Raw genomic sequence first — 18,976 nt, forward strand, 5'->3', positions numbered from 1 at the left:
TAAGAGTCGAGTATATGAGAAAGAGTCCAATGGCTGCTAATCTGCTAATGAAGCATTTTCTTATGCATAGCTCACAGTTATTAGAGATTTAGCAGCTTATTTTCAATGTGCAGGAATCAAATTCATATTTGAAAACCTTTCAGGACAACCCTGAACATGTTGATACAGTCAGAACAACTCAAAGTATAAACTATGTTGAATGTGGTGAGAAAGAATCAGTAAAGGCTGACTGTTTCTTAGGATTTACACAAGTGTTAAAACCCAACGTGCAATTGTTAAAACATTTGATGTTTTTCTGTAATTAGTGCCTCTTTTGTTTGGTTTTCATTGGATTTTGTCAAGAACTGGTGGGGTAAGACCCAATGCAGGAGAGGCTTAGCGGCAGAACTGTCAAGAGTTTATGGGTATAAATATGCAAAACCATGGAGAAACAAAAAGGTGGCAAAGCAGATAACTGGAAAACCAAACCCTTGAATATATGGAGGATCATCAAGACGAATCCAGACAGCTGTGGATGATCATCAACCTAAACCTGGTGTGAGTGACAGAAGGAAACCAGCAGAACAAGGACTGAGAAATGTCATCCAAACTAAAGTGCACACTCCTCAAGTTATGTGCCCTGAAATTGTATGGGGCTTTTTAGGTGTTCAGTATTGTTTTTTTTGGGTTTGTTTTTTAACTTGTCCCGTCCAACAGCTGAGCTAACAGATACAAGCTGAGAGCCTCTTATGTTAGATTTACAACAGGGAGTTATTGATGTTCTGACAAGCTAATTGTATCCATAACCCCTTTTGTAATTTATGCTAAACTTTATTTATATTGATTATGTTTTTTTATCTCTTCTTTTTTTTTGGTGGTTGGACTGGATGGAAAAGAAGAAGAGGGAACAAAAGAAAGGTAAAAGAGGAGTTTAGAGAGAAGAGAAGATGGTAACAGAGGGGGTCATCATAAAACAACCAGGTGTAAATAACAACCTGGAATGGGCGGGGCTTGTCTACACACACTCAGTAGTTACAAACATACCTGTTGGCTAAAATAGTCTTCACATTTAAACTAGTCTAAATGTACACAATAAACTGCTGTTCAAATATAATATAAACCAACACAAATAATTCATTCTGTCACGCATACTATTAGTGTAAAGGGCTAAGAGACCCACACCCACGCTCCAGACAACTGCCTGCCCTCGCCGATGATGGCCCAGGGTGCCCACCCCTGCCCAAGAGACGGAGGCCCCAAGGAGTGATGTAAACAAGACCTGACCAGGCACACCCACTGATGGAGTTAAGGAGAGGACTAGTTCTCGAGAGCAAGGACCGGACTCCGCACCACCGAGACCTGGACACCCCCCGGCTCCGATGTAGATTGATCCCCTGCTAAATCTTAAGTCTCGGGGATCCCACTCCCGGCATGGGGAGGAGACTGCCGGGCCCAGGAGACCGGCATCCAAGAGACTAGACCACCAGGCACATTTTGTTCCGGGTCTTTTGATGTTTTTGATGTGAACTGAACTCGTCTAGAAAATTCAGCTTAATCTACACTTTTACATTCAAATCAATAGTCAGTCAAATGTCAGTCAAACACAAGAAATTCAAAGATAATCTTGAGACATATGCTGTTTGATGACCAGAGATAGTTGATTTGTTGCTTTCACTTTTTAACACTGAGGATGTTACTTTAAACATCTAAATAACACACACTCTTTGACATTCTCTAACTCCTTGACTGTTCACACAGATCAACGTGAATCAGTATTCTGAAGCCAAAAAAGCAGCTTTGCACCTTAATACAACCCTGTATAATGGTGCAAAACCGCTTTTCTCCGCTTCAGAATCCACTGGGGTTATGTTTATAAAGTAAATGGTTGAAGAGTTACAGTAGTTGAAAGAATGTCGACATTGGAGCTAAACCTCTGGTGTTTAGTGGTTAACTCATTTAGCTAAAATAAACCAAAGGTTGTTTGCTTTAAACATCTGTCTGTACAAATATAGTTGATGTCAATTGCCTAACTTTTGTTAGCAGGTACCCTCTAAAGTTAGACCGGAGGTCGGTCGCTTATTACTGTCACACGGGGGTGTGACAGTAATAAGAACTTGATCTGTCTGTCATCAGTTTGTATTTTTAGAATTTGAAAAGACTGACAATCTCTTCTCACAATGAGCATTTACCCCCTGTGGGATCACACGGAAAGGCAGGGTCCTGTTTTATATTTATATATTATATATTTATATGTATATACATAACAGGAACATCAACTGGGACCTTTCTGTGTGGAGTTTGCATGTTCTCCCCGTGCATGCGTGGGTTTTCACCGGGGACTCCGGCTTCCTCCCACTGTCCAAAAACATGCTTCATAGGTTCATTGGTGACTCTGAATTGCCCCTAGGTGTGAATGTGAGAGTGAATGTGTGTGATTGAGGCTCTGAGACAGACTGGAGACCTGTCCAGGGTGAACCCCGCCTTCGCCCATCAGCAGCTGGGATAGGCTCTGGCACCCCCGCGACCCCGAAAGGGAAGAAGCGGTCAAGAAGATGAATGGATGAAATGATGAAATGATTACTGTGTTTTCAAACTGTTGCTGGTGAAATGACAGGTGGGTCAATATGAGTGCGTGTCTGTGGACAGACCGTTTTGCTGTCCGGTGTGGCTTGGCGGTCTGGTGGTCTTTTGTGGCTGAGCTGCTGCTGGTATAAGATATTTTCTATATATTGTTTCCTCACAGCAGAACCAAGCCGTATTTCTCATTTATAACTAGTCATTTATTTGTTCGTGCATTAAGCATAATGCATTTTTTTCTATGTTTTATGTATTTTGTTGTTTGTTTTTAGTAGTAAAATTCTTTGAGCTGCATGCATAAAAAACAATGTTTATGAATAAAGCTTGACTCATTGGTAATTTCAATTTATTAAATAATAACTAAACAAAATCAGATTATCTGTCAAATGTCAATATGAGATGTGAACAAGTTTTAAAGCTAAAACTACAGCTGATCACCACTCTATTAACTAACAATGAAAAAAACTACATAATGACGCTCTTCAAGTGGAGAAAATTAATATTAAAATGAGTAGCAAACTAATGAAAAAGTAAATAGATGTAATGAGCCAAAAGAATACACTTGTTTCTTTTTTCATGGTTGTGAAGTACTTACAAATACAGGAATTTTGTTCTGATGTATCCAGTCCTATTGGTGTAGGTACGACATACCACAAATGCAATGCAGTACTTTCAGTTTCAAACAAACTTAGTTGCAACACTACTTAAACTTCGGCCCGTCTTCACTCTGCAATATTGTTGTGAAAGCACTTTTTTTAAGTTAATGCTAAAATGTGTTTAAAGAATCCATTTTACCTGCTGTCTGTTAATTAAATACAGTCTCAGACATGCTGGAAAAGGTTTGGTTTCTATAGAGTTTGCATTATAGTTGCTGAGGGCACAGTTGTTAGGGAGAAAATGTTAAATTGGCTCTTCATGTCATAAACGTTGCTGATTCCTACTTTAGATGATAAAACAAGTGCCGATTCTTCAGAAAAACAATGATTTTTTATTAACTTTTGCAACATTTAAATGTGAAATGAGGTGCACGCTGAAAATGTTTTTGCTTTGCAGAGCATTGCCTCTCGTTCTCAATACTCAAACAATTCCAGCCTCTTTTTTACAGCATTACAGCACGAAGAGTCAGAAGCCCTGTGCACACGTTTGAGCGTTCTAAGGTAAATACTCGCTGCAGCATAATAAAGCCAGCTTACACAGGTCTTTTCAGGGGAGCAGCTCTTAAAGCACTTTTGTCCAGACGACAAAAGATTGCTCGATACGTTGTTGAAAAGAAAACAGCGGTTTAGTAAGCAGAGCTCCGTCCATGTTTACATATGTGATCAAGAGTTTAGTGGATTGCCAGGGTATTTCTACATGGCAGAAAGCATGCAGCTTCTCATCTTACTCCTTTCACTTTTTACAAAGAAAAGAACCATCCAGATGAGAAACAATGAAAACATAACACAAGGGGGGCAGAGGATAGGCTCACTAAAAGCCAACACACAAACACAAAGAAACTGTACAATTACAATGAGATTTTACTGTCTGATAGAGACTATCACTCATTTTCCCTTTAGATAATCTCAGTGAAAGAAAATAATAGTCCTCGCACTGGAACACTGGATGCAGGACCTGCAGTTAATCTACATTCACATCACCCTCAGCAACCGACACTGGAGAGGCCATTTTCAATAAAAAGTCAAAGTAAATTCACATAAATGTGCATTTCAGGCTTGCATCTTAAAAATGTGTGTTGTCACGTTGCTACTCGAGTTTTTACAACCATTTTCAGGCCCTAGTTGCAAAAGTGTGTGCACTGAACATGTGTTTAAAGTTAAACCAGCTCAAACTTTGACCAATCAGGGACTTGGATTTGTTAGTAAAGTATGGATGACCTTCCCTTTAATTCAGGAGTGTCAAACTCAATCGCACAAGGAGCCAAAATCCAAAATATACCTTAGGTTGCAGGCCGGACAGGATAAACATTTACTGAATACCCTCAAAACTACATGTTTAAAACTTTAAACTGTAACTTTTTAACATAATTATGAACTAGTCATATAGCATTACCTGCGATAATACTAGTGTGAATGCTGTAAACTGAATTTGGCCGCTGAAGATGTTAATATTGATAGCTAAAAACGCTGAAGTTGATAGCAGCTAAAATATTAGCTAAATGCCAAATTAGCCTAAAAAACAAAAAAAAATAGTCCAAAGCAGAATGAAGCTAGCAGAATGAAAATATTAAAAAATTTAAAACAGTCATTTTTTTTACATTTGTTCCTCTTCTTGTCCGCTTTGTCCATTTCGAGGTCGCGGGGGGCCAGAGCCTAACTCGGCTGCTGAAGGGCGAAAGCAGGACACACCCTGAAGGCCGCCAGTTTGTCACAGGGTCTCAATCACACACGCATTCCTGCTCTTATCCACACCTAGGGACAATTTAGAGTAAACAAATAAACTATAAAGCAGGTTTTTTAACATAATTATGAATAATAAAAAGGCAGGAATAATGTTCCAGGATGAATCAACTTTTACGAGAAAGACAAAGCCGGGAACAAAACTCACAAGATTTGCACTTTGACACCAAACCATGCATCGGGAAGCAACAGTCCACTGTGAACACCGTGGACAAAATGCATGCTTAGAAATCCATTTTATTTCGTTCTTGAACGCATGTCGCATTCATCACAGAAACGTCAATAAACATTGGAGAATGAGCTAAAAGAGTCTTTGGTGAACTGGAAGGAGAAAGAATCAGGATTTTGGAGGAAGTTCTGTCCATGAAGATCTTCACTTCCTCATCCAGCTGACATCCAGATCAGAACCATACGGCTGGACATTACCCAGATTGATGGATGTTTTTATGTAGCAGGGGTGAAGATTTATGCTAGAGAGACACAGAGCTATCAGAATCAGATGGGATATATAATCCTTGTCTATGTGAACAAGGATTATATATGGGAATCAGTGAGTGGGAATAAGATTTCTCTTCTACACACTCCTTTTTCCTTTATCACTTTCTGTTTATCATGTTTATATAACTATTTTATATTTTGGGTTTGAAAATTAATTCAAATCCAAGTGACAAGTCTTGGTGGTAGGAATTCTAAACTTAAATGAATGTAAGCATGAGCACACAAAGAAACAGAAGCAGACGACTCAGAGGATCATTAACGACAATGAGAACATCTGTGGACGTTAGAAACTTGAACCTGACGGGGAAAACAGAACAAGACTTTCTCTCACTTCAGGGGAGAAAAAGATACAAATTTGGTTTGCAGTCAAAGCTCGAGGGGAGAATGTGGACCCCGTCCTAAGGAAGAAGAGGATGGACATGTTTCCTGTTGTGTTTGTCAGGTCTCTGGGCTCCTCTTTCCATTGACAGAAATTTGATGACAACTTTCCTGAGGATCCCGGCGAGACGGGACATGTGGGTTTGGGACAGATGTTCTGGTGACCTCAGTGATGGTTTTTTTGGCCCTTAAATCCACAAACTCATATGTTGGAAAGGTTTATGGACAGCACTTTGAAGGTACAGCTGAGCAGAGTGGACCCTGGCTCCTTCTGGCTGGTGATCTCAAACAAAACCCGTGTTTAGCAGTGAGGGCTCCTTCCTCCATTCACACCAGTGCAAGTTGGGATTTCCCACAGCAGAAACCAAAGCTAGGCAGAGAATCTGACTGGGGGCTACTCTGAAATGGGTTTTTCCGAGTCCTGCCAGTGAGACTTAGGCCAAGGATAGGGGTCTCCAACCGGAGGCTTAACCCTTTAACACATGAGGCGTCGGTGGTGACGCCTAAACACAAAATCTGCAACATACTGTAACTGTTCAAACATTAACGTCATTATTCCAGTAGATTTTCTGAAATTACCATGTTAACAATTAAAAATTTACAGTAAATCAAAGAACATAAACACTGGAGCTCCAGTGTTGAAGGGGGCTAAGGGTCTTTCATTCCTCCATTGGGGCGCTTTGGTTTAAACTTTGGTGTAAATAATTTGAGTAAATAAGGAGTTTGTAGTTTTGGTTCATTTGTTTTAGTTGATTTAGATTTTCTTTAAACTTCTAAACTGTCAAAATAAGTGAAAATTGTGGCTACGTCTGATCTGTTCTCATAGTGACTTATTAGAACAGGCCTAAAGCTCATATTCTGACCTACAGGGGCAACAATTTTAAAGGGGCCATGCCAAGAAAAAACTACTTTTTGAGCTTTTAAGTGTATTATAATGTTCATTCTTTACCATAAGAAACGTCCAAAAGGTATTTTGATCAGTTCATGCATTTCTGAGAAATCCTCTAAAACACGTGTCACAGTCAAGGCCCGGGGGCCGGCCCTCCAGGTTATTCTATCCAGCCCTACAGATTACTCAATTTTATTGTTATTAATGACCCGATGTTATCTTGTTCTCATTTCTAACTTGTATAATTTTGACAAAATATATTTTCATGGAGAGTAAAATATTGAAAGTTATTCAAGGTTTAAGTTGATTTATTCTGGAATAATATTCCTGCTTTTTTATTATTCATAATTATGTTAAAAAGTTACCTCTTTTAAGTTTTAAAAATTGGCATTCTGCTAGCTTTTTGGACTATTTTGGTATTTACTTTTTTTAGGCTATTTTGGAGTTTAGCTAATATTTAAGCTACATGTAAGCTGTTTTCATATTTTACAAAGGAGCTCGCTAGTATGCTACAGTGGAGTTTGCTAGCTTGCTACAGAAGAGCTCATCAGCACGCTATGCTGTCCACCGGGCGGCTGGCTAGCGTACCGAGCTAACCTACTGAGTCCACACACAGCTGGGGCCGCCACGGAAACTGCAGACAAACCCAATTGGGTTTGGGGCCCATTTGGGGCCCACATTTTCTGCCCACTTTTAAACCATATGGGGCCCGCTTGGTCTTGCTGGCTGGTTGTGTACAGTATTATGGAAAAAATATTTTTGAGGGTATTTTTAATAGTAGCAAAAAATAAAACCTACTACATGGCGGGGCCGGTTAAGAGCGCTTCACCTAAGGACCCACTCCAGTGAAAATGGTGTTTTTAACATGTTCTGTCATTGTTCTGATGCTGGAGGACATCTGTAAATTAAGCTTAAAACTGATTTGTTATGCTATTTTGTTTTTTTTAATTGATTATCATGAACCAGGAGCAGATGAAAAAACTGCAGTTTGACAAAGAGTTTATTTATAATGTAGAAAATAAGCTGGACGGGACACAAGCTCCCTGCTCCGTTTTGATTCAAATAGATCCATGTACATCCAATACTGCTCGCCATTTTTGCTGTTGTGGTAATGAGGTTGGTGATGTGGGGGGGTAACATGCAGGAGAGTGTAAACAAGTGGGTGACAGGAATTGGGTTGCTCAGTGCATAATCATAATTGAAAGACCACTGGGAACACTTTACAATAGATAAGAAGATAATCAGAGTGGGATTATAATATCATACCAAAATCAGAATCTAATTTCTGACAAAATAAATACATAAAAACATTTTAAACAACAGTTTATGCTTCAAAATGTCATAAATCAAATCATTCATTTTCCTGTTCTGTTTGTATTTTTGAAGCGTGTTGAAACCGCGTCTCACACTTTATCTGAAGCCCTGTCTTTTGATCAAATGCTAAACACTTCCCTATTTTTGAGGCTTCAATGAAAAATGCTAAATTACTGCACTTTTCCTGTAACCCAGATACTGTCCTTTGGCCTAACAAACAAAGAATATGATCAATATCAAACAGATAATTGGAAAAGTGTTTTGGAGGATTCACTGTTTTTGCTTTTATTACAATTGAACATAAATGATCTCTGTCAGGATTTGTGGGGCATTTATGACGTCCAGAAGGGACTAAAGAAAAAGGGAACTCTGACTTTTAGACATCAAGTGTAACTGGAACCGTCTTTCATATCTGAAGTCATAAAGAGGTAAGAAGAGTTCTTCCACAGAGGTCCAGCGTGAGCGTGCAGCTTGGCTGCTGTAAACAAGGTTTTGTTTCCCGAGCACAGAGCAGCTCCTGTGAGCCGGCCTTCCACTGAACTGCCACTTCCTGCTTCATATTCTGTGGGATTTATCAGTTATGACTCACAGATAACAGGGATGCTGCTCTCCTCTTTAACGGACACCAGAACAGGAAGGATCTGCGTGTGCACGACTCTGCTTTCCACGTTCTCCTAGTGCACGGTCCAACAGCCAGGACCTCTGGGGGACGGGACTCAAGGTGCTCCCCCTTTTTTTCTGGGGAACGGAAACTTCCTGTTTGCAGCTGCGTCAGAAACAATGAGTTGCCTGTGTGTGGGGGGAGGAGATCATAGGTGTCCCTCAGAGAGCCCACAGGGGGCACTGTCCTGCTCTGGTCTGAGATGAAACCCAGCCAGCAAGACCAAGTGGACCCCAAATGGTTTAAAAGTGGGCAGAAAATATAGGCCCCACTCGTGTTTGCCCACATTGACTTTAAGCCCCCCATGACAATTTTTTTAATTAAAAAAAACATTCCCATTAGTGTTTTAATTATGATTATGAAGATTTTAACCAAAATCCCAGAACCTAAATGTCTTAAAAAGACATTTTCCCTGTTGATCTGAAGCTTCTGTCTGAAAAATATTCTCTGGAGGGGGTGTGGCTTTTGGAGCTGAGCGGCCCGGGCCCCCCCTTTCTGATTATGGTGGCTCCGTGTCTAGCTGGCGTAAATCATCACCGCTAGAGCTGGATGTCAGCTCGGAGTAGGAAGTTGAGAGCTTCACGGACCGAACTTTCACCTATCCTTTCCAACTGCGGTCAAATGAGCCGCCGTTCACATTTCCGTGGTCACATCAAGAAGCTCCGTGGAGTCTGGTGGAGATTTTCCAGCGTTCTCAGTCCTGCTACCGTAAGTATTGGATGAAACTCACACCAAAAATCCAGTGATGCTGATTTGACCACAGAAATGTGAACGGCGGCTCATTTGACTGCAGTCAATGTGAAGATACCATCTTCTCTTCTCCAGAACCTGAACTAGACACTAGGAACAGATGAGGGTTTAGTGCATGTGCAGCAGAGCTGTTGATGGAAAGAAGATCATTCATTCAAACAGAGTCTGTCCAAGACAGTTTGATTGATTTAAAAGGAGAAATACTCAGAAATGCAAAAACTAAATGATTTCTTATTACATTTGTTCTCTTTCAGAAGAAAAATGACAGACACGATAAAAACTCAAAAACATGATTTTTATCAGAGGGGAACTTTAAGTGGGGAAGAAGTGGGTTAGCTTAGTATGCTGGTCAACTGGCTGCTGGACAGTGTAGCATGCTATTGAGCTCGTCTGTAGCATGCTAGCGAGCTTCACTGTAGCATACTAGCGAGCTTTGCTGTAGCATGCCAGGCAGCTCCACTTTTGCTTGCTAGTGAGCTTCTCTGTAGCATGCTAGTCAGCGCCTCTGTAGCTTGTTAGCAAGCTCTTCTGTAGTATGCTTGCGATCTCCGCTGTAGCATGCTAGCAAGTTCCTCTGTAACATGCCAGCAATCTCCTCTGTAGCTTGTTAGTGAGCACTTGTATAGCAAGCTAGAGTGCTCAGCTGTAGCATGCTTGTGAGCTCTTCTGTAGAAAGCTAGCGAGCTCCTCTCTTGCAAGCTAGTGTGCTCCTCTGTAGCAAGCTAGCGCGCTCTGCAGTAGCATGCTAGTGAGTTTGTCTGTAGCAAACTAGCGAGCTCTTCTGTAACAAGCTAGTGTGCTCTATTGTAGCATGCTAGTGAGCTCTTTTTTAGCATGCTAGCTAGCTCCACTGTTGCTTGCTAGTGAGCTTCTCTGTGGCATGAGAGTTAGCACCTCTGTAGCATGTTAGCAAGCTCTTCTGTAGTATACTAACGAGTTCTGCTGTAGCATGCTAGCAAGTTACTCTGTAACATGCTAACATCTCCTCTCTAGCTTGCTAGTGAGCTCTTATATAGCAAGCTAGCGAGCTCCGCTGTAGCATGCTAGCTAGCTCCTCTGTAGTATGCTTGCACGCTCCTCTGTAGCAAGCAAGCGCACTCTGCAGTCACATGTTAGCGAGCTCCTCTGTAGCAAGCTATTAAGCTCTGCTGACCACCAGGCGGCTGACTAGCCTAGCAAGCTAACCCACATTTAAACCATATGGGGTCCACCTGGCTTTGCTGGCTGGGAAAGCATACATACCACACTGAGGAAGAAACAGAATCTGTGCACAATCACAAATCATCGAGAGGTAATCCTCTCTGGAAGCTTCTTAGTGCAAAGCCAAAGAACAAATCAAACAGCTCGGGAATTGGAGGACATGGGAGGACAGAAGTTTGGTGCGTTGTAATCGAGCTATTTGTGGCAGTTGCACTAAAAAGCTTTTCTTCTGTCGACTCGGCCATGCAGCTCATTTTTCTTCAGCTACCTCCTAATTGAACATCTTGAAACATCCACACCACAGAGTTCAGAGTTCTGCATCACAGCTGAAGGCATTTGTGGGTTTTTCTTTGCATCTCTAATGATTTTTCTGGCAGTTGTGGCAGAATTGTGACTGTGGATTTGTTTCACCAGAACCTCACTTTCCACTTTGTGATCAAAGTTTTAACTGCTGACTGGCATTCTCAGTTCTTTGGATATCCTCATATATCCCTTTCCTATTAATACATTTTAGTTACCTTTTCCCGTAGATCTTTTGACTGCGCTTTAGCTTTCCCCTTGACTCAGGATCCAGAAATATCCGTACAGCACTGGATGACGGATGCAAGGGTCTGTTGAGAGTCCAGAAACTCCAACACTTTTAGTGCACACACATTGATTACAGGTGAAGGAGTCACAGGTCAGGATGGTTACCTTCAGCTGCATTCCCTACACATTCCCACTCCCAACTCATTATATATGGACGTATGGTCTGCAACCTGCAGCTCCAGAGCCACATGAGGATCTATGACCCGTCCATTCTGGCTCTCTGGTTAAAGGAAAATAAAACATTTTTAAAAAGTATAACTGTAAAAAGTAAATAGTAAAGTAAAAAGAAGAAAACTTGATTTGACTCATTTACAGTTGACAGATTTTTGAGTGTCGGATTTTCTGTTTTCAAACAAAATCAAGGATTTTAAGTCATTGTAAAAAATATTGTCACTGAATTAGCTCTGATTTAGTTCTTTAGATTTGCACATTTTTGTCTGAAAATAGAAGATCTAATGATTTGCTGCATTGAGATGATCCTACATGACACAGGACGTCTTTTATTTTGAAAGGAAGTCATGTGAAATCTCTGACAAAAATGATAAACTATTACAAGTTTTGAAAAATAAATCTTTATTTTATTTTGCCAAAAAAAGTTTGTTTATATCATAATAGTAACATTAATTAAACAATTAATTAAAAGAATTACGTGTCTTATTTTCCTGAAAAGTGAGTGAGACTTTGGTTCCTGTTGGGTGTTGTCAGTGAGAAATTGACCCAAATGGCTCTTTTAGTGTTAAAGGTTGCAGACTCCTGGGTTAGAGGGACCTCTGTGTCACTTTTTGATGTTTTGGGTGTCCCCAACTTGTCGTTTTTTGGTGTGCTGGCTGATCTCATTAGATCACAGGTCCCTAACCCTCGGAATGCAATACCAATGGAATAACGGACGCTGAACTGGCGCTGGGTTAGGCTACCGATACTGGTCCGCGTTCCGAGGGTTGTGGACCCCTGATTTTTTACTGTTTGTGGCCCAGTACCAGTTTAGAGTTCAGAGGCTGGAGAACCCTGATTTAAAGGGAACAGCCAGCATGTCAAAAGGACAAGTTGGAGAAACCCAAAGCGCCAAAAAGTGACGCGGAGGTTGATCTAACCCAGGAGTGTCAAACTCAATCACACAGGAGGCCAAAATCCAAAACACACTTTAGGTTGTGGGCTGAAAAGGATAAACATTTATTGAACACTCTAAAACTACATTTTTAAAACTTTAAAACCGTAACTTTTTAACACAATTAGGAACTAGATATAAAACATTACCTGTGATAATGCAAGTGCTGATGGCTGAAAACGTTGAAGCTGATAGCCAGGTACAATATTAGCAAAATGCAAAATTACCCCCAAAAAAAAGAAAAAAAAGAAAAAAAAAAGCCTAAATTAGCCAAAACAGCTAGCATGTAGCTGTAATATTAGCTAAACTCCAAATTAGCCTAAAACAATCTTAGTAAATGCCAAAATAGTCCAAAAAGCTAGCAGAATGCCAATTTTTTTAACTTTAGAACTGTAACTTTTTAACATAATTATGATTAAGAAAAAGGCAGGAAAATTATTCCAGAATAAATAAACTTAAACCTTAAATAACTTTAAATATTTTACTCTCCGTAAGAATAAATTTTATCAAAATAATATGATTACCCGGGCCTTGACTTTGAAACGTTCTGTAGCCAAACGTCCATATATGACGAGTTGAGACAGAGTGAGAATGCGTTGGCATTTTAAACTCTTTGGTATCAGCTTGTGTGCATTTTTTCAGAGCAGATCCATCAGTGTATGTCTGAGCAAAGATGCCCTGACTTCCCTCTCCCCGGCCACTTCCTCCAGCTCTTCTGGGGGGACCCCGAGACGTTCCCAGACCAGCCGAGAAACATAGTCTCTCCAGCGTGTCCTGGGTCTTCCCCAGGGCCTCCACCCAGTGGGACATGCCCGGAACACCTCTCCAGGGAGGCGTCCAGGAGGTATCCGGACCAGATGCCCAAACCACCTCAACTGGCTCCTCTCTATCTGGAGGAGAGGCGGCTCTACTCCGAGCTCTCTCCGGGTGACCGAGCTCCTCATCTCCGAGAGAGCATCCAGCCACCCTCCAGAGAAAACTCATTTCAGCCGCTTGTGGTCAGGCTCTTTCGGTCATGACCCAGAGTTCATGACTATAGGTGAGTACAGGAGTGAAATAAGAGCTTTGCTATGATTGAAAAAAAATCATTTATATTCTCTGAAAAATGACCAATAAATCACAATGTCTTCCAGGGTTTGTAAGCTCTCCAGCACAACTGTTTGATGAATGCGAGTTGTCCCACTCAGCAGGTTGTTCTGTATCTCACTGCTGACCTCTAGTGGTAGATTCTCTGCATTACAGCTGAGGCCCTCTTTGCAGTTGGTCCTGCAGGGGGCAGTAAGAGACAGCGGGGACTGCAGAGGAACACTGAGGATGGAGAGGAAGCTGGGAGGAGGACTGATGATCTGACAGAAAAGATGCAGCAGCTCCTCTGTGAGCTGAACAGCCTTCTCCAGCTGCTTCTGCTCTTCAAACCAAGCCATAACCTGAAGACACTCAGACCAAGAAAACACAAATCAGAGGAGTTGGAACTTTGACCAAATGATTCAGAGGTTGTTTTCTAAAACGGATCCCAAAAATTTCTGCTGCCAAGGAAAAGCAAAGCAGCAAGGAATGTGTGGAGCGCCTCTCTGCTTTTATTTGCTTCATGATGCTCCACATGTTTCCAACAGCTCAGAGGTCTGGAGTGAAGAGCAGCAGGTCCTTCTGAAAGCTTCGAGATGGACTGTGTGTTACTCCGTCACAGGTTGGATTCCTCCTGTTCCACACATGTATCTGTAATATTTGAATGTAACTAAGGAGAAGCTTTTACCAAACATGAAAGTACAGACAGGTATGTTTTTGTTTTTATTTTAGTTTTTGAAGTTTGAAGATTTTATGTGGCTGGTAGTATACATTTAACATTTCACAACCTTTAAATGATAATCTACATCAACCAAAAAAGAGTGTGCTGAAGCATCAAAAAATACAACTTACACAGAAACAAAATTTAACATCAAGTTGGCAACTATGCAACAAACAAAGAAAACACAATTGTTAACCAAATACATATTCATATGTACAAGTTTATAGACACATAGTATACTATATATTACAGATACATGCATAATTACATAATTAATTTTCACTAGTATATTGACCTTTTTTGACATTTTATCAGTAACCTACATTTTTTTAGAGTATTGATTAATTTAAGATCTGTACTTAAAGAATTCTAAAGTTTTGTACCAAAAACAGGACATCTCCATTTTACATTTGTTCTTGCCCTGCAGGATTCAATCTTCCTAATTCCTAATAAAGTTTTCAGTTTTTCTTAATCCTCAAATTTTAGCAATCTTGATTCCATAAACGAAACATTTGTATGTTTTCTATATCCAACTTTATGAATTATCCAAATAACTTTTTTCTGCTGCAGTTCAAATATAAATAAATCAATGTAAATGTTATACAATGCACTAATAGATACAAAAAATCATTACTTTATATGTAAAGAAAAAAATGGGAGAGTGAAGCTGGTATTTGTAACGAGTCCGCTGTGACATGTGGATCCATAGGCAAAGGTTTAATGGCGTGAGTAAAAAACAAGGGCATAGCAGAGCTGAGTCATAATCCAGGCAAGAGTCAAACACATGGAGCGAGGATGGTAGATGTGGAAACAGGCGAGGGGTCAGAACACAGAGAAACAGGCAAGAAATAACGCTTAGAATGTTTGCAATGCAAAAACAAGACTTCACACAGAGTTCTGCTGGTGCCAGACTAAATACTGAGATGATTGTCTGATGTGGAACAGCTGGTGAACTTGGAAGCAGAGAGCAAAGGCTGATGGGAGAGTGAGGAAGATGTCAGGAGAATGTCAAAACTCATGCAATGGCTCCCTCTGGTGGTTGACAGTGGGGGAGGATTGTTGAACTATGACAGTATTAACATTTCTGAAGAAGTCTGGAAAGAAATATACTCGTCACAATGGTCTTTAAAAAAGTCCTCAGATTGGAGGGAACACTGCCTAAAACGTTATAGGGTATTCCAGAACTTCTGTCCAGGGTAAATATGAATATGTGAACCGAGTGTTGCTTCCACGGCCATCATCATGTTTTGGGACTGTCCTGAGCTGAGCAGAAATTGGAGAGACGTTCATAACTTGCTCAAATCCGTGTTTGAGACCCAGATTCCATTTGACTTTACTAACCTTTACCTGAGCCATGTTCCAGCTCCAGATCAGACGGCAGAGAAAACGCTGCTGCAGGTTCTTCCAGCTGCTAGTGAAAAATGGACATTTACACTTAAAATTCAAAGGGAAAAATTTGACCAAATTTGGTCTAAATTTATGAAACACATATCCCCATATAGAGCAGGCTTTGAATGAGCTCTATTCTACTTAATGACTGAATGAAATGTTTCCACATTTTACTCTAATTGTTAGTGAAATATTATGTTTCCTTGTTTAGTTTTTTTTCTTTGAGTTTTTTTTGTTACTTTTTCCCGATGTTCTCGCTTCAACTTCTCTTGTTCTCCTTTTCAAACAAATGGACAACAAAAAGAACACCTGAAGAACCTGTAAAATGAACACTGTAAATCTGTTCGACATTGAATCTTTTTCAAATAAAAGAATATAATTACAAAAAAATGTAAAAGTGCAAGTTTTTAGATCTTGTACCAGTTCCTTTCTGAACATCTTTCACTTGATTTACTGTAAGGAACGTGTTTATGAAGGTCTACAGATTTGGATGGCTGCTTCCTCTGAGGACATCAGCACTTAAAATGTCTGAATGTGTCTGAGCGGAGTCAAGGTAAAGAAACAGTCAACTGGACTTTTACAGGTGTTTCCCGTCTCCTCTAAGAGCATTTGAGAGCTCCTTTGAGACTTGATGAAATCATTGACTGTATATGATAACTGGACTGAGTGACCCCTCCCCCTTCACGTTCAAACAGGAAGTACCTGCTGGTTCTTCTATACCTGCTAGACTTCTGTAAAGAAATAAACTCCTATTAGTCTGCATGGCCATTCTTGCTCTGATACCTTTTTTTTAAAAAAAAAAAAAAACATGTTCTTGTTGATCATACTTTTTTTCACATGATAGTTCATCTCACTTAACAATCCAGAAAGATTCAATATACAAAAATTTGTTTTAAGTTTGTTTTTGTTTTTTTACTCTTGGAAGCCAAAACCAGTAAAAATCATTGTGGTGTCACTTTGTTTTATAATTTTGAAGAAAAAAAATAACCCATTAATAATTTCAAAGCTAATTTGAATTAATTTGGAAATAAGTAGCTTCTTTTTTCGTTAATCAGCAGCTCAAAGCCTCCCTGCACCCCCATGAGTGATCACAGCATCTGTGCGCAGCAACATCGGCGTCCCCAAATCAACACTTTTTATTAAACCTTCTGGTTGCTGTTGTAAGTCTAGCAGGTTTATCGTCCAGTTCTGTGTGGATCCTGTTAAAATTCATCACGTCCTACTGCTTCATCAGCCAAACGCTACACGGAGGTGAACAAAGAGGAGTTATGGGGAAGGAGGCGTGTTCTTGTATTGTGTGCACTTGTATACCTCGTGTGTGCACGAGAAAGAAAAGAAAACCACCAAGAAAGAAGAAAAGTTGGATTACCTGCAATAAAGCTAGTATTAATGCTTTTTGCTGAGTAAATTGACTGTAATTTGCTGAAAATGCTAAAGCTATTAGCATATTGCTAAAACTGCAATTTGAAGAATTTCTTGAAACATTGAAAAAAGTACAAATGAGTAAAGGTATGAACTCAGAATTAGCTCAAAACCTCAGTAGAAGCCAAATTAGCCAAAAAAGCTAGCATTTTGTTCAAATGTTAGCTTACCTTCAATTCCCATTATTCGTCATATGACTAGGTCTGTGAAATTTGGTCTCCACATTTGACCCCTCCCCTAAGGGAGTGGTGAGCTGCAGACACAGCTGCGCTTGGGAACCATCTGGTGGTTTGACCCCCCAATTCAACCCTAATTCTGAGTGTCAGGCAGGGAGGCACTGGGTCCATTTTTAGAGTCTTTGGTCTGGCCCGGCCTGGATTTGAACCCATGACCTTCCAGTCTCAGGCTTTCCTGAGGTCTTTATGTGTGAGCATTATTTACCTTCTTGGATGCCTCGTGTGTTCCCATCTGCTCCGTTATTTTTAACACAAACTTTTGTTTTGCTTTAAAAAGGTTATAAACTTGTCTTTTTTGAGGTTTCATAGTCAATAAATCCAAAGTAAACTTTTGGTTCCTAAAATAAAACCTGCTGATAGATGAATCTGTGTGAGCGTCTGCTTGGTACCAGAGTTCTGTGAATTTGCCGTCAGAGGAAACATCAGCAGCCGGCTCTTCCAGACTGCAGACTGTGACGAAGCACCACTCTTTCCAGGAAGGAGCGAGCGGCGGCGGCGGCGTCTCAGAGGCATACCAGCGCTTTACGGGCCGAGATTCTTTTTCAGGAGAATTCTCCCTATATGTGCATGATAGTCAAAAGCAACCCAGCAAAGCTGTCGGCCAGTTCAGCTTCCTCCCCGAGCCCAGACTTTCTCTGGAAAATTCCAGCTGTCGCTCCAAGACTGCCACAGATAAGAAGAGGATTTTCCTCGGACGCTGCGAGGGAAAATAACAGCTTGAGGTTTCTTAAGAGTCTGCAGATGCAGAATGAGTCAGAGGGTTTACAAGGCTCCTCTGCTCTGTTGTTAACCGCGGCTGTCACGTCTGACCCGCCGTGACTCCTGCGTGAAAACAGATCCTCTCTGCTCTGCTTTCAGAGCAAACATGGAACTCTGTTTGATGTGGAGACTGTCCTCTCTGTCAGACTTATGCAACACTCAGAGGTGCGTCCAAGATGGGATGGATTGTTAGGGAGGATCTCTGACTGCAAAAGAAGTCCTTTCATTTCTTCCTCTGAAAGTTGTCTGAGGGCTGCAGTTACCCAGGAAGAAGTTAATCTTTTTTGTATTCAGGTGTCCATGAATGTAATGAACAGCGTGATTTATCGGAAATGAACGTAAAAGTCTTCTGCCCGCTGGGAGGTCATGATGGCTGTCAGCTCTGCAGACTTCTCAGAACGGTCCATCAGCCTGGTCCAGACTAATGGACAGAACCAAAACCTCCAGGGCTGGGTATCGATTATAATTTACAGAAACGATTGAATTTGATTCACAAGAGCCTGAATTGATTCAGATTTTTCGTAATTCTTGACTTCAACTCAATTTTGAGTTCACACATTTATACACATTTGTTTAGAAATACACGAATAGTCTACAATATGATTTGAATATATTGATATTAATGATACAGTCTACCATCGGGGGTCAGTCTGCCAACTGACCCCAACATATCCCCTTCCTCATGCAAACATGCATTAAGGTGTCTGTATTGCAGTGCGCTGCGGGGGGTGGACTACCTGCCAGTGGCCCTCCTCCTGTGGCCGCTGCAAGGATTTGCCCCTCCCCTCGATTTTATTTGCACCTTAGACATTTAGGACCCTTGGTGGGGGGGTGCTTGGACATCACTGCCAGCAAACAGTCGATGTCCTTTCAGTGCCCCTCCCGCCAATTTTAACCGCACCATAGACATGTAGGGCAGCTGGTGGGAGGGTGACGGGGCATCTCTGCGAGAAATCAGGAGGGGCCCTGTTAAGGCCTTCTCACCAATTTTAACTGCACCCCTTTAGTACACACACCTCTAACACCACAAATATACACTCTAACAAGCA

The sequence above is a fragment of the Oryzias melastigma genome, linkage group LG13, assembly GCF_002922805.2.
Source record: "Oryzias melastigma strain HK-1 linkage group LG13, ASM292280v2, whole genome shotgun sequence".
Classification (NCBI taxonomy): Eukaryota; Metazoa; Chordata; class Actinopteri; order Beloniformes; family Adrianichthyidae; genus Oryzias; species Oryzias melastigma.